Below are 16,413 nucleotides of genomic sequence, written 5' to 3'. Positions count from 1 at the left end.
CATGAACTTGAAAGTAAGATTTCTCTGCATAATGCACATCCATTGTATGTACAGTTGTATACTAGACCAGATGACATTACAAAGTTTTACACAGGATTTCCCTCCTATCAAGTCCTCTATGCCACGTTTCAAGTCCTTCAACCAACTGCTGAAAAGATGTTATCTTGGTCACAAATGCAACGTTTAAGAAACAAGGGAATAGAAGAAGTTGATCAATTAAGAGATGCCATTAAAAGTTGTAAATTGAATTTGTTTCAACAGTTCTATCTCTTTTTACATAAAAATACGGTTAGGTTCATTTAACCAAGAACTGGCTGACAAATTTGATATTTCTGTTGCAACAGTGAGTCGTGTAATTCTTTCTTGGTCAAATTTCTTGTATTTTGTGTTTGGTGCTGTACCAATTTGGCCCTCAAGGGAAAAAATCCAGAAACACATGCCACAGTGTTTTAAACACACCTACCCAAGGTATCGAGGAATCACTGATGCTTCAGAAATCAAGACAGAGGCACCATCAAGTTTAGTCCTACTTGTCCTACAAAAGCCACACTACATACGAATTTCGAAGGGAACATTGTTATCTCCCCAAGTGGTAAGGTCATCCATGTCAGTGGTCTTTTTGCCGGCTCCATCTCAGATAAGCAAGTTGTGAAAAAATCTGGCTTATTAAATTTTTGGGAACCTGAGGATCAGATCCTTGCTAATAAAGGGTTTACCACCTAAGACCTCTTGACCCCCATTAGGTGTGAATTAGCTATACCTGCATTTCTAAACAGTAAGGGTCAGTTCACAAAGAAGGACCTAGCAAAGAGCAAGCAAATACATAATCTGAGAGTTCATGTTGAACGAGCCATACGACGTGATAAAGAATTTCATTTTTTTGGCAAAATTGTTCCACTTTGAATGGCTGGAAGTATCAATTAATCGTGGACAGTGGCATGCCTGATAACCAACTTTTATGGTCCTCTATTTTATGAAAAATCTTGAGCAAGAAAATGTACTTTATCGTGCTCCTTGTTTTATCATGGCTGCAAAAATTGCTTTCTAAAGATGTTACAGTAATTTCAGGGTTAGCCTGTTGTTAGCAATGCTGTATTTTTAATTCATCCTTGTACTATGACATGTTCTTTCTTCAGTTTTGACAAATATCAAACTCTTTCAATGATTTCGGATCCTGTGATCTTGAACTCTGTTCAAAATGTTAAAAGCTGTATTAAGAATTTTGCCACAAATATTACACTACACTAAAGAGTACGTTAGCCTTAAATACAGGTACATCAAAAGCTGTCAAACAGGTTTCTTTCATGTAACTCATCAAGTTCATTTTCAGTTGTACAAGCCCTTTGTAGTTCTTAATGGAAGATGGCACATCTAATGTGAAACAGTAGCATGTGGTAACAACTAGCAACCACCCATTGTATCTCGACTGCTGTAGGATTCACTATTTTGAAGCCACCAATGCAGGAAGGTAGTAACAGAAATAAAATAAATTAAGTTTTTCCATCATAATTGAGAAAACCTCAGAATCATATTATATCCGTTCATAATGAAATTCCTTTTTGCACTGAACAAAAAAGTCAGACCACCCCTCCACCCCTCACCAGTGAGTCCTACACAATCCATGACCTGAAAATAATACTGATGGCTCTTTTTTAGGGAGTAAACTCCTGTGGTGGAGTTTTTTTTCAAGTATTTTATATCTTTGAGCTCTTCTGCCATGGAGCATTTAATTTAAAAAAGACCCCAAGGTGAACTCTCTGAAGGGTCGTATACCCTCCTATCTGGACCACAACCAAGATGAGGGACTCTTGGGTTAATCACAAAACAAACTTTTAAAACAGACCGACCAAACTTTTGAGCATAAAACTCTGCAACTTCATCCTCATGTTCTAAGCCATACTTCATGGCAGCTGTTTGTATTGTTGTTCCCTTTAACAATCTGGTTGCAAGAGCTTCAAAATCTTTTTGCCTAGAGCAAATACTTTTAAAATTTGATGCAGTAAGGCGAAATTTCCTTAACCGATACCTGTCTTTGCTGAATGATTGTTTCCTAGTTTGAAGCTCAAATTCCTTTGACTCTTATTCTGCAATTTGGAGACTATCAAAATAGAGTTGCTGACTCTCGTCTAACACAGTGGGTGCATATTGAAGGTTAGCAAAGTTGAAAGCAGAGGCAGAAATATCAGATTTCTTTGCAGTGAGTGATTGTTGATATGACAAAACAGAGCCTTTTCGTACTAATCCAAATCTACAATGAACCAAGGGAGTGTCTTGTCCCTGCTCAGGCCAAATTCTAAAAAGCCAGGCTCAGGACTAACATCCTTAATGAGGGGTGCTGCTGGTATGTTAAGTTCTGCGAGTGACTGTTTGAATGGTTTATATAGCTTTGGTGTGACACCAGTTATTTTTCGTTTCTTCTTAGGTTGGATGTCTGTTGGACATGACAGTTTTTCCACAATGACTTCTGTCGATGGTCTTGGCGGAATCCCATCTAGTCTCTTGGGAATATGCCATGTCTAAAATGAAAATAAAACCTTGTGAAAAGCATGTCCAAATTTATCAGTATTTTCACTGATAACAGACCCTTTTCATAAATGGCTGCCAATTATTTTGAATGATTTTAAATTAGCCTTACTAACCAGTAAAAATTCTTTGAAATTATCAACTTCAAATTGAGGTTAGTGAGGCTAGTTTTAATATTTGCAAAAGAATTCATAATTCGCCGCCATTTTTAAGTGGTCCATAATCTGGTCCATAATCTGGAATAATGTGATGGAATAAAGAGGTATGGAATAAAACAGATGGTGGGCTCACGTCAGTGATGATGTCGTCAAGTTCTTTCAAATGATTGAGGAACTTTTCATTGTCATATTCACTGCCTCTCATAAACGATCTTATGTCATTTAATATTTTTCCATTGGATGTGAAGGCAAATCGGCTCATTTCTATCTTTCGTTCAGAGTCCTTGCCCTTTGAGAATGTTTCAGTAATCCAGCGCCAGATGTACTACCAAGCACAACTGGATTCATTGTATCACCTCCTACCACAGTTACTGTCGTAACAAGACTACCAGATGTCAAGTTTCTTGTAAAATCTCCTTATTAGTCTTGATCCGGGATACAAAGACTTGCGGGTGTATATCTCATGGATATACAAAGACTTGGTCCACTTAAAGTCAAAGAGAAAAGAGTTAAAGCTGTTTTGGAAACTGGACTGTCTTGCTCAGTGGGCTAAGTGGATCATGAACTGTGTATAGGAGAAATGGAGTCAGCTTTATACTCACATAGTTTTTTCCTTAGTCTTGATCTAGGATGCTAAGAATTGGTCTACCGAAATAAAAAGAGAAGTGCTTAAAATTTGTTTCGGAAACTGGACTGTCTTACTGTGCGAAGTGGATATTGAACTGTGCACTAATAGCTGGGTGACTAAAGCCGATCTGCAATAAACTCAGTTTCATCCATAAAGTCCCTTGCTCAGTCTTAATCTGGGATGCTAAGACGTGGTCCACTAAAAACATAGAGACGAGAGTGAAATCCGTTTAATCCCCACCTATCCAAACATTTAACACTGGTATTTTCTGATTCAGACAATTGTAAAAGTCTTTTCACCAAGGCAGGGTTTGTATATCTGTGTAATTATGGAGACCAGTTATCTCATGGATATCTAAAAATGCTGAAACTAGACCTAAGCTTTGAATTCCACTCACCTGTTTCAGCAAAACCAAATGCAAATCTGATTCCAAAACAGAATACTAAAGATGAAAGGAAAAGCTGAAGCTCCAATCTTGGGAAGAGACGAAGAACTACTTCTTCTGGAAATCCCTGGCGGGGCGGTTTAAACAATATGTAAAACACCACAGCTCTCGGTGAAGTTTATATTTATCAATTCTCCCCTTTACTAAATATTAAAACGGGTACAATAAGATTGTTTTAAGAAAGAATGCTAATTACAGCATACTACTATAGCATTTATAGAACAGATAAGGGCCATCTTGTGTACTTGGTTAAGTTACGATCAGAATCGGTGCGTACATGACTTGGTCAACAATGATGAACTTGCATTGATTTTGATAAAGAATGCAAATTACAGCATATTATGATAGCCTTTATAGAACAGCTAAGGGCCACCCATAGACCTCGGTAATGATACTAAAACAGGTGCGATAAAACTGTTTTGAGAATGAATGATAATTATACCATACTCGAATAGCAGTTATAGAACATTTTGCACCCAGCTTCGGCCAATTTCTATAACTGCCATTATCATGAGACTTTTTGACGATTGGTCTATAGGTTTGAACTTTCCAGTATTTTCAAAGATTATATCGATTTAGATCAGTTTGCCTATCGTGGTGGCCATAACTCTACTATGGCATTAATTAAATGTCAACACACATGGTTAAAGTGGCTTGATGGTAACTGTTGTATCTTGGGAAACTCAAGGACGAAATTATAACCAAACCCGCAATGAACATGAACATTCAAAGATCCTTTTATTCCTGTTCTATCTCTGCGCAGGCGCATCCATGTACACGTAACACAACCGTGACGTAACTTAATACAATGTAACACAAGTATAACAAAACAAGGTCACGATATAACATCTCCCCTTTTTTTTTTACGAAAAATAGAATGTGAAAATACGCAATACAAAAAAAAACAAACAAAAGTTTTTAAGTCAATTACAGCTATTACTTCAACTCGTAATCTTTCAAGTGCCTTGGGGGCCTACGGGTTGTCCGAGTAGGATAACGCTTTTCCGCAGGTGATTCACATAAAGAACCCGGTTGAACTACCAGAGTGTCATTGACATTAGCAGAATCAGAATTCTCTGGCAAGGAAGCAGGTTGAGAATTCATAAGGGGGTCAGCAACAGGCATTGACACTGTTGGTTGCTTGTTTGGAATACGAGAATCTCCAGAGCTAGCTAGAATGGATTCCTCCAACGTTGCTGTAGGAGGGATATAGGCAGACGGTATAGTTGAGTCGCGAACAATCTCACTGGGCTGATCTATGTTGGGAGATACATCAAGCGGCATAGACTGGTATTCAGATGCTAAAAAACCACGCGTCGAAGCCACATCTGCAGGGCGTCTCAACAGCTGGTCTATGTGTCGTTTCCACAGATTACCTGCCACCTTGACCATATAATGACGAGAACCAAGGACCTCAGTAACGACTCCACGCACCCATTTTCCTCCCCTTCCAAAATTTCGAGCCAGAACAGAATCGCCGGCATTAAACTTGCGGAAGCCTCTATGTGCTTCGACATGTTTTTCAACTGAAGGTGTCAGCAAGTCCAGCCGGTTGCGCAGTCTCCGGCCCATGAGAAGCAGTGAGGGTGGTTCGCCTGTGGTAGAATGAGGAGTGGTCCTGTAAATCAATAAAAAATTTGCAATAACAGCATCTACATCTGCATTGGTAAGGTGGGCTTGTTTAATGGCTGATTTCAAAATCTGCACGACACGTTTTGCTTGACCATTTGTAGATGGCTTGTACACCGCTGAAGTACGGTGTAGTAGTCCATTGCTGGCACAAAATTGTTCAAATTCTGTAGAAGTGAACTGGGGCCCATTGTCTGACACGATAATTTCTGGCAAACCATGCCTGCTGAAGATGTCACGCAAGGTGGTCACAGTTGCTTTAGCTGAGGTAGTAGACATTTTGACTACCTCTGGAAATTTACTGTAAGCATCTACAACCACAAGGTAGGTACAGCCAGAGATTGGCCCCGCAAAATCCACATGAATGCGAGACCATGGTCGTGCTGGAAAGGTCCAGGGATGAATTTGAACTGGGGAAGGATCTGATCTCATAGACTGGCAAGTGCTACATGAAGAAACAGTTAATTCAATGTCAGAATCCATGTTGGGCCACCACACATAAGATCGTGCCAAAGCTTTCATTCGAGAGATCCCGGGGTGAGTGTCATGCAGTTCTTGCAACACTTTCTCTTGGAGCGATGGAGGAACAATAACACGAGCACCCCATAATAAGCAACCATGACGTGTGCTTAACTCGTCTTGTCTTGTTTTAAATGGTACCAGACTGGGATCCACTACATGAGGCCAACCACTAATGACGTAAGTGTACACTTGGGATAAGACTGGATCCAGTTGAGTCTCCTTCTTGATCATCTGACTGGTCACATTAGTGACAACTTCAGTGTCCAAAAAATAGCATTCAACATTTTCACATTTGGGGGACCATGTCAGAGGCAAGGGAAGGCGAGACATACTGTCTGCATCTACATGTGCTACACTACTACGGTACTCAATCTTGTAATTGTATGAAGCAAGGATAAGAGCCCATCTTTGAAGTCGAGCTGCAGCATGAGCGGGAACCGGTCTCTGAGGACCCAAGAGAGTCAGCAAAGGTCGATGGTCGGTTAAAATTGTAAAGGAGCGACCATAGAGATACTGTCGGAATCTCTTTAGTCCAAAGATGATACTGAAGGCCTCCTTTTCTAGCTGAGAATAGTTTTGTTGAGCAGGAGCCAAAGTGCAAGAAGCAAAAGCCACCGGTCGAAATTGTCCATCAATTTGATGAGACAGGACTGCTCCAGCGCCATAAGATGAGGCATCACATGAAAGAAAAAGGGGCAAGGTATGATCATAATGTACCAGTGTCCGTGAGTTCAGAATGAGCTGCTTTGCTGCAACAAATGCATCCTCTTCAGCTTTCAACCATCTCCATGAAGTACCCTTTTTAAGTAATTGGTGTAAAGGTGCTAGGACTGTAGAATGATGAGGCATGAACCGGGAATAGAACATTATGAGTCCCAAGAAAGATTTCAAGGCCGTTACATCTTTGGGCCTGGGAGCATCCCGAATAGCTTTAAGTTTATCCTGAGTGGGGTGTAAACCTTCTCCATCAATCATATGTCCCAGGTAGACCACTGATGATTGAAAAAACTTGCACTTTGACTTGTTTAATCGGAATCCAGAATTAAGAAGTCGCTCTAACACCAGTGAAAGTGTGTGAAGGTGGTCCTCTGCATCTGTGCCAGCAACAAGAATATCGTCCAAACGACTAACAGCCTTTGGTACATCCGACAACAAATTATCCATGATTCTCTGAAAGATAGCAGGACCAGAATGAATGCCATTCGGCAATCTTTTGAATGCAAACAACCCAATGTGAGTGTTTATGGTGAGGTAAGACTGGGACTCTTTTGCAATCGGTACTTGATGATAGGCCTGCTTTATATCCAGGACACTGAACACCGTGCAACCTCTTAAAGCTGAATGCATATCCTCAATCTGTGGCATAGGGTAGGTTTCAACACGGGCACTTGCATTGTATGTTACACTAAAATCTCCACAAACGCGGACATCCTCTGAGTCTTTCTTGCCAACGACTACAATTGGAGCCGCACTGTTTGCAGATGTCACTCGTTCGATCACACCATCTTTTTCCATCTTAAGCAGAGCACTCTCAACTTTTGACTGTAATGCATAAGGAACGGGTCTGGCTTTATGAAATTTGGCTTCTTTACTTTCATTCAATATGACAGGATCCCCATTATAACATCCAAGTTGAGGTTGAAACAATTCACTGTAATTCTCAAGGACTGATGCTAATGTCTGGTTTCCTAGGGTTTCCGGTAGTGTAGAGGGATGGCATTGCAAGGATTCAACGTGATTCAAACCTGGCAACTTCTTCCAATCCAGCTTGACATCTGTAAGCCAGTTTCGACCAAATAAGGCACCAGTCCCTTCGCGTACAATTAGCAAAGGCAGTGTGTGTTGTGATCCCATGTACTCAACCTTCACATGCGCTTCCCCTAAGGGACGCACAGTCTCACCTGTGTATGTCGACAGCACAACATTTGTAGATTTCATTTCAACGTCTGGGCAAACTTGTTTCACGAAAGTAATCGGGGCAAGAGACAATGCACACCCAGTGTCTAACTGCATCAGACAATCCTTGTCTTCAATCTTCAGCGGTACAGAAATGTCAGATCGGGACATTGCATGAACATCAGACACCACATACAACTCCTCTTCTTCAGATAATCGTCCCTGAGGTTGCTCTTCTTCAAAATCCATAACATTGACTCCCCCTTTCTTACACACGCGAGCAATATGTCCTCTTAACTTGCAGTGGCGACACACAGCATTCCTAAATTTGCATTTAGCTCTTAAGTGATCAGAATTACCGCATGAAAAACAAGCATAAGAAGCTGCTGGCTGGGAACTGGACGAAATGTGGCTAGGAGGCGGCCGCGAAGTAGATGGTGTAGTCGAGTATCCACGAGAAGTGGAAGGTAAGCCTGAGAATTCCTTCTTCACTGAATTAACTGGTTGAGGCAATTGTTGCTGTTGAACTTGCAAAGTTTCTTTAGCCGCGATTTCGTCGGCGATAGCCACTTGGAGAGCCTCTTGAAATGTTCGATCTTCACTCAATAGTTTTTTTCGAGTCGCAGGGTTTCGAATCCCACACACAAACTGATCGCGGAGCGAGCGGTTCAGAAATTCGCCAAAATTACAAGTGGTGGCCAAATGTCTTAAACGAGCACTGTAAACCGACACGCTCTCATTTTCTTCTTGACAACTTCGATGAAATCTGTAGGATTCGGCAACTTCTAACCGCTTGGGCTTGAAATGTTGTTGCAGTAGTTCACATAATACCTCAAATGTTTTTTCTTTTGGGTTCTCGGGGCTGCATAAATCGCGAAGAGTGCTATATGTCTTCCTACCAATTACGGAGATCATCACGGCGACCTTTTTCTGACTAGCTGCCCGAACAACAGCCGCAGTGGCATCAGCAGCACATTGTCCAATATCGTTTGCTACAAAAAACTGGTCAAGTCTTTCAAGGTAAGCCGTAAAAGACTCAGAGGAAGGATCAAATTCACCAACAGAACCAAACAACGGTGAAGCCATGGCGGGAATTGCAAACGCACCAGCGAGCACGTGCGTGGAAGCATAAACGAACGAAACGAAGTGGAGTAAGATTATCCGGTGTAGGAAATAGCACGAAATAGCCATATAACACAAAAGTATCCCATCCTCGTCGCCAAAATGTTGTATCTTGGGAAACTCAAGGACGAAATTATAACCAAACCCGTAATGAACATGAACATTCCAAGATCCTTTTATTCCTGTTCTATCTCTGCGCAGGCGCATCCATGTACACGTAACACAACCGTGACGTAACTTAATACAATGTAACACAAGTATAACAAAACAAGGTCACGATATAACAGTAACGCCGATTTTGTCAGAATTTTTTCCTTTGACTTTAGTAAGGCCTTCGACTCTGTATCACACAATTCCCTCTGTAGTAAATTAAAGCAAGTTAACATTAATCCATATATTATTAATTGGCTTATTAGTTTTTTAATCATAGAAAGCAGAGAGTTGTTGTCGATGGTCATAGTACTGAATATGTTTCTATAAATAGGGGTGTTACTCAAGGTACAGTCCTGGGGCCGGTCTTATTTTCTATTTTTATTAACGATATCAAAGCTGTTAATACTAATAAGAATCTTCTAGTTAAATTTGCTGATGATATAACTATTAGTTTACCAATCGAGGCAAACTTAGGCTTAGATGAATCCGAAACGGAAATCCTATCCTTTATTGAATGGTCCCAGAAGAACTGCATGAAAGTCAACTTGATGAAAACATGGGAACTTCTTTTACGAGGAAAGACTTCCAAGACGCCTCCTGAACCACTCGAGATCATAGAGAGGAAAGAAAAACTGAAACTATTGGGTGTTACCTTTGAGCAAGTGCCAGTTAATTGGGACACTCATATTGATTATCTACTTAGTAAGGCTAGCAGTAGGTTGTATATTTTGAGAATATGTAAATATTATGGCTACCCTATTGAGAATTTGGACTTACTTTTTCAAAGTTTGATTCTTTCAGTTTTTATATATGCTATTGAGGTCTGGGGGTGTGCTTTTTATAGTAAATATTTAAGTAGAATTGATAAGCTCTTTGCCAGGTGTTATAAGCTGGGTTAATGCTTAAAGCAACACAGTATCTTGGATATCCGTTGTAATAGAGATAAGAAATTATGGCAAAGGATCTCTTCCACCAACACTGCGTTGAGCGATCTCTTACCCCCCCCCCCCCCCCAGAGAACACGGCAGTTGAGAACTAGGTCGCATAATTATATTTTGCCTAAGGTCCAGACAAGCCGTTTTAAATCAGTTTTTATTAATAGGTGTCTTTTCAATAGTAATTAATACCTTTTCTTTTTCCTTATTCATTTTATTCATGTTATTCATGTTAATTGTAGCACGTCTGTTTGCACAATAATTCTTAATAAAGACCTTTATTATTATTATTATTATTATTATTATTATTATTATTATTTTGGGGCCCCCCAGAGGCTTTAGTAAAGTAAAGATCGCCGACGGCACGAAACCTAGCTCAAGGTGAGTGAAGTACATTGTCTTGGATAGGGACTGTTTCCTTTGGCCTAAAGTTGCTTTAAAATGTAATTACAGTCTTATGTGTGCATCAAGTTTTTTTTAGAATTTAGGTTGTCGTAATAAAATATGGAGGTCGAGTAAATAAGCACACATGGCATTATCAACTAGCGATCTTCGCATCTTGTCGCGTGACATAATTGTTTTTCCTAAGGGGCTTTTGAACTTGTTCACAAAGAACGTTTTCCGGAAGTGAATGTAAATTATCGCGTGTACTAAAAAGAGTAACTAAGCACTTCGCCATCAGCGCATCAATGATCAGCGTAACTGCTCCCGCTTCCTGAAGTGAAATAAGTTCGCTCCTCAATCTTTGAACGCCTTCCTTTTCTGTTGAAATCACGATATATATCGATCGAAGTGCACTTTCATAGGGAAACCATAACAAGCTTCAATTTCAATTTTCTGCACTGTTTGGGAATAATTAACTTTCTCTAGACCAAACAACACTTTTTAACAAATCGAAAAATCCTCATTAATGTTATTCAACACTGTACTATCAACAATCAATTATAAATCTATAATTCCAAAAGTGTTTCAGACGTAAATCGACCAATGAAAGAGATGTATATGGTCGTGACGTGTACAAACTCGTGCCTGAAGACTTCACCAAACCCTATAAACCAACGCATATTATATTGAAGGTCTTGGTGATGGGACCTCTAAGCGCTCCTCCGTTTGTCCTCTTTCGAGTATTGTTGCTCTGTGCAGTTTTCATCACCACAATAGAGTCATCCACTGTTTCTCGATCAGGGTACTTCTTAACGTTGACAAGCACGCAGCTTAAAGGCTTCGTTGTAAAACGGTTTAAGTCTCCCGGCCAAATTTGGTGTAGTCAATCTTGTTTGAAAAACGCCTGGTGTACCTCAACAAACCTCAAACTTGCTTCTCAAACTTCGATGGAAAAGGAACTTGTGAACTAAACAAGCACGATAGCTCTGCTATCAAAGAGAACACACATTTTCAGTTTGAGGAAGGTAACACTTTCTTAATGCTTCTGAAGGTAACTAATAGCCTAAAATGCCTCATTTTTATATTGGACTCAACGAGACCTGGCTGATGCGGCTTGCAGTTTAATAAAAAGATAAATTTGTAGTTTTCATTTGTAATTAACCAGTCTTGTGTTTTCATGTTGCTTATATTTCATTTGTTATTAGAATCGCCTCGTTTGGGTTGAAGTCTTTGGCGCCACATTGGTTTCTTTAGCAATTTTCAGATTTCCAGTAAAGTTGAACGAAAACCTATTTCGATGAGGATGATTGTTATCATGGAATAACTGAGATGATAGACGTGGTATGATCAACAACAGACCTATTGCTGTTTCACAAGTAAACCCATAGCTATTTCGCAAAAGCGATAGCCCTCACTTTCTACCGATTTACCGGCGTTATAACTCACGAGGTGCAATACTGTAAATCAAAGGAGATTGTTATCCCAACATTCCATGTGCGCTATTTCGACGGGAGAACTGTAGAAAGTTCGATTCATTACTTAACTAGCCGACAATTGGTCACCACAGCAAGCTGCGTAGAAGATTATTAACACTGACAATGCCTTTTTCTACCAGTGTTTTTGGTTTTTCGTTTTCAATTAAACTCCTTTACAGCGAAAGGGTTCATGCGAGAGCCCTGCATTATTCTTGCGCATCCTGAGTAGCTTCCGGACGGCATCAAACAAATATACATCATCGATTACTGTGCCTTGTTGTTACTAATCACTCCAACACTTTTTCGTTATTTTCCTTGAACAATGACACGAATTGACAAATGATGAGGAAAAACAAAGGAACAAAAAAAAGGGTCCGTTTCTTCGACGAAGGGTAAAACTGATCTTAAGGTAAGTCATGCTGTGTATGGCTCGTATATGTCATCAGTTATGCAAAAATTTGTGACAGAAAATATGTTGAGGTATTCGCCATGCCAGGGGCGGGTGGTTTCAAAACACTTTATTCACTATGATCACAACCAAAGAGTTTTTCTTGCCGCAAAACACCTGTTACATGTGTCGCTTTGAAACTACAACACCGATAGAGTAAAGCTATCAGAAGCAAACATTACTTCAAGCATTAGCCGAAGAAAGAAGACATTGATATTCTTTTGTCATTCTTGCCAAACTGTGTTACTAGCGCTAGCGTGTGAAATGCACTTGACAAAATCCTCAGCCTTATCATCTGATATTCTGTCTATAAAGTAGCATTTCTTTGGTATAACAAGACATCCTTTGAACGAAAGGTAACTTACGGTACAAGACTCAGAAGTTATTCTTTTTTCTAAGAAATCTGCTTTTAAAAAAATCATGATTTGAAGCGACGTGTGAAATTCTACTTCGGAATAATTTCAAGGTAAATTCATAGTCGTGTTTTGATCAGGTTTTCACTACGCACTGTCTGTTTATGCTTCTTTTTAGGGCTGTCCAACAACCAATAGTTGTGAAAATGGAGGTGTGTGTGTGTATGACGAGGAAAAACAATCTTATTCATGCGAGTGCAAGCCCATTTGGACTGGAGAAACTTATACTGATCTGGGTAAGAGGCCACTCTGTACAGCAGAATAAAGCGGATAGTGAAGTAATGTCGGTCAAGGAAGATGGTAAAATATTTGTCTCTGAGACTCGGAAACAAACAAACCAACACTTTAACGGGAAAGACACAAAAAAAAAATAATAAAACGGAGCGTTTTCAGAAAGAAAATGAAATAAAACTTAAAACTGACAAGGTGAGAAAATGTTGAAGACATAAATATCTATATTTCCATAAGGTCGTAGTAGTAGCAAGTATGATAAACATTGTAAGAAATAGACAACTTTTTTGAGAGACATGTTTCGGCATGCTTATGCCATCTTCAGTCAATGAGTAACAGAATGTGAGTAATTATATAACAGACAAGTAGATGAATAAAATATTTACAGTTTGATGTAATACAAAAGCGGGTACTAAGTACAACGTGACACCAAACATCAAAGGTGTGAACTAAAACGCTAGAAAAGTGTTATAATGTTGTAATTGTTGTTAAGTTCAGGTTTGATTTTATTTATATAAAAGTTTTTATGCTCATCTTATAACTACCCGCTTGAAAATAAGTGCATGTCATGCTGCTTTGCCTGAGCTCTGTTTGCTGAGCCACGGTTCAATAAGCAAGCCAAGGTTGAACGTAAAGGACTATGGGTAAAAACCCAAAGCCAGTTTAATAAGTGAAATAAGTTCAGTCCAGTAATAACATTAAAAATTTAAATTGCTTGAAGTTGGCCCAGGAAAGGTGAGGGCAAAACAAACGCCAAATACATGTACAACCGGGCCGGGCTGGGTGGGGGGAAAAATTTGAAACTCTTTGTAAGCAAGTTTTGGGGCGACTGGACCCACAAGACTGTTCACGTGATCTGGGATGGCCAAGGCTGAGAGCGCATGCTCGGTTTGGGCCTAGTGACGATTGCCATGTGAATGGTGTCTATGCTTTCATAGCAACATAAGAACTACAACAAATGAGGAAGTTATAAGGAGCATAAAAATCCTATTCGCCAGCAAATATTTTTATAAACTTGTCTGTTATATAATTACTGACGTTCTGTTACTCATTGATTGAAGATGGCTCATGCATGCCGAACTGATGTCTCTCAAAAAATTTTTCTATTTATTACAACATTTATCATACTTGCTACTACTACGACTTTATGGAAATATCATACACGACTCAGCAAGCAAATATCAAGGATGAATTTACTTACAAGACCTTCGCCAACTGGAAAAACTCTCTATCAAGAAACACAAAGCTGAATTGGATTTGTCCTTTCTTCGTTCATGTAAGTCCTTTAATGTTCTCCCGAAATTTATCTGTTTCCCTTTACCCAACACTAACCGTCATGATGTCGTCGCTATCCGTAAACGCCTACTTCGCAGTGCCATCTCCAAACGTGAAAAAGAACTCAACAAACTAACCCGTGATTGTGACAAGTCAACTGAACGCATAAAAAACTGTCTGAATTATGTTGATTGGTACCTTCTACAAAAATTTTTAAAGAAAAATGTCGACAAGAACATCTCCCAATATTTCAACTCATCGAAAGAAACTTAAAAACCTAACGAAGAATACCGTATTGCCCTTCTCACCGAATGAAACTGTAAACAATCTTTCTTCGCTTAATCTAACTGATGATGAACTTGAACTTCTAAAGAATGGGCTAGGTTTCTCTATCAAACCTCCTCATCTCAACAAGACGGACATTCTGGCTTCCTTCGCAAAGATCCTCTACACCACGAAGAACAAACTTATGGACGAAAACTACGCTACGCACCTAAAAACTGAAATCGCTTATCTGGCTCAAAACTATATCTCTCCCTACCATTCTTCAAGAAATGATCTAAAGAAACACTGTATCCTACGAACTCTTAAGAACAACTCCAATATTATAATTCTCAAGCCTGATAAAGGTAATGAAGTAGTTATTTTAGACCGTAATAATTATTTAGACTCTTGTTTTGATATACTTAATGATGAATCTAAATTCAAACTACTAGACAAAGATCCCACTTTATTAAGAGAAGGCAGACTTAAACGTTTCATTAGTTTACTCAAGAAAAATCATTCTATTGATAATGATACCTATACTAAGATTTTTCCGAAGGGTTCACAACCAACAAAATTTTGTGGCCTTCCAAATTACATAAGAAACGTAAAGATCACAATCAACCACCTCTTAGACCTATTGTATCTTTTATTGGAGCTTATAATTATAATTTAGCCAAGTATTTAAGTTCTCTTCTTGCTCCACTTTTACCTAACAGGTATTCGGTCACAGATTCATTCTCTTTTGCTGAAGAGCTCAGGAGTTTCGATCTTGACAAAAAGTTTCTCATTTCCTTTGATGTTGAAAGTCTTTTTACCAATATTCCGTTAAATGAAACTATCGATATTGCTGGTGATCTTATTTTCAAGCATGACCCTAAATTTTCGATCAAAAAATCCGACCTCAAGAAACTGTTTTCATTCGCTACAGCTGAGCCTCATTTCCTCTTTAATGGAAAATTCTATGATCAAGTTGATGTGGTAGCGATGGGTTCTCCGTTAACACCCATCCTAGCTAATCTTCTTCTTGGTTTCCACGAGGAAACATGGCTAAATAGTTTTAAACATTCGACTCGCCACTTTATAGGCATTATGTTGACGACACCTTCTGTGTCTTCCACAATGAACAGGATGCTATGTCATTTTTTGATTACATTAATTCACGGCACCCCAACGTAAAATTCACTTTCGAAAAAGAGAATGATGGTAAACTCTCCTTTCTTGATATATTTATCGACAACTCTTCGAATGATTGTGTTTTTTGAGTTTTTCATAAAAAAAACCACTGGTCTCCCTACAAATTTCTTTAATTAGTTATATTCCATCATGCTACAAAATTGGCCTTATCCGAACTCTTATTGACCGTTTCTACAAAATCAACAACACCTCTTCGGGCCTTCAAAACGATCTTAGGAAACTTTCCAACACTTTAAAACGTAATTCTTTTCCTTCGCATATTATTTAAAGAACTTTCAAGCGGTATCTTGACGGGTCCTCCTCTCAAAATAGCTGGAATATTGATGACAATAATACACGTTACTTTAAACTCCCTTTTGTCGGCTATTATTCTAGAATAGCGAACCTCAAACTCCGACAACTCACTAAGCGCTTTTGTAAATCGGACCTAAATATCAAGCTAGCTTTCACTTCTTTTAAAATTAAAAACATGTTCAGTGTTAAAGATCGTACTCCTGATGCTCTAAAATCCATGGTAGTTTATCACTTTTCTTATGCGGGATGTAATTCCCGTTATATTGGCGAAACTAGTCGCCACTTCTCTACTAGGATAAAGGAGCACACGGAAGGCGATAAAAACTCGCATATTTTTAAGCATTTCAACACATCTCCTTCTTGTAAGAAAAAATACTCCCTTTCTTGCTTTAGTATTCTTTATTCTGCTAGCAACTCAATT

The 16,413-nt window shown here is 39.1% G+C and overlaps 1 pseudogene; it reads left to right on the top strand.

The window, feature by feature from the left end:
* The first annotated feature begins 11,096 nt into the window (after nt 1-11,096).
* LOC148732985 (uncharacterized) overlaps nt 11,097-16,413 on the top strand; it is a 9,686-nt pseudogene continuing 4,369 nt past the window's right edge.

The sequence above is a fragment of the Stylophora pistillata genome, chromosome 4 (genome assembly GCF_964205215.1).
Source record: "Stylophora pistillata chromosome 4, jaStyPist1.2, whole genome shotgun sequence".
In the NCBI taxonomy this organism is placed as follows: Eukaryota; Metazoa; Cnidaria; class Anthozoa; order Scleractinia; family Pocilloporidae; genus Stylophora; species Stylophora pistillata.
The sequence above is the reverse complement of the archived record's forward strand: the minus strand, read 5'-3'. Positions and strand labels throughout refer to the sequence as shown.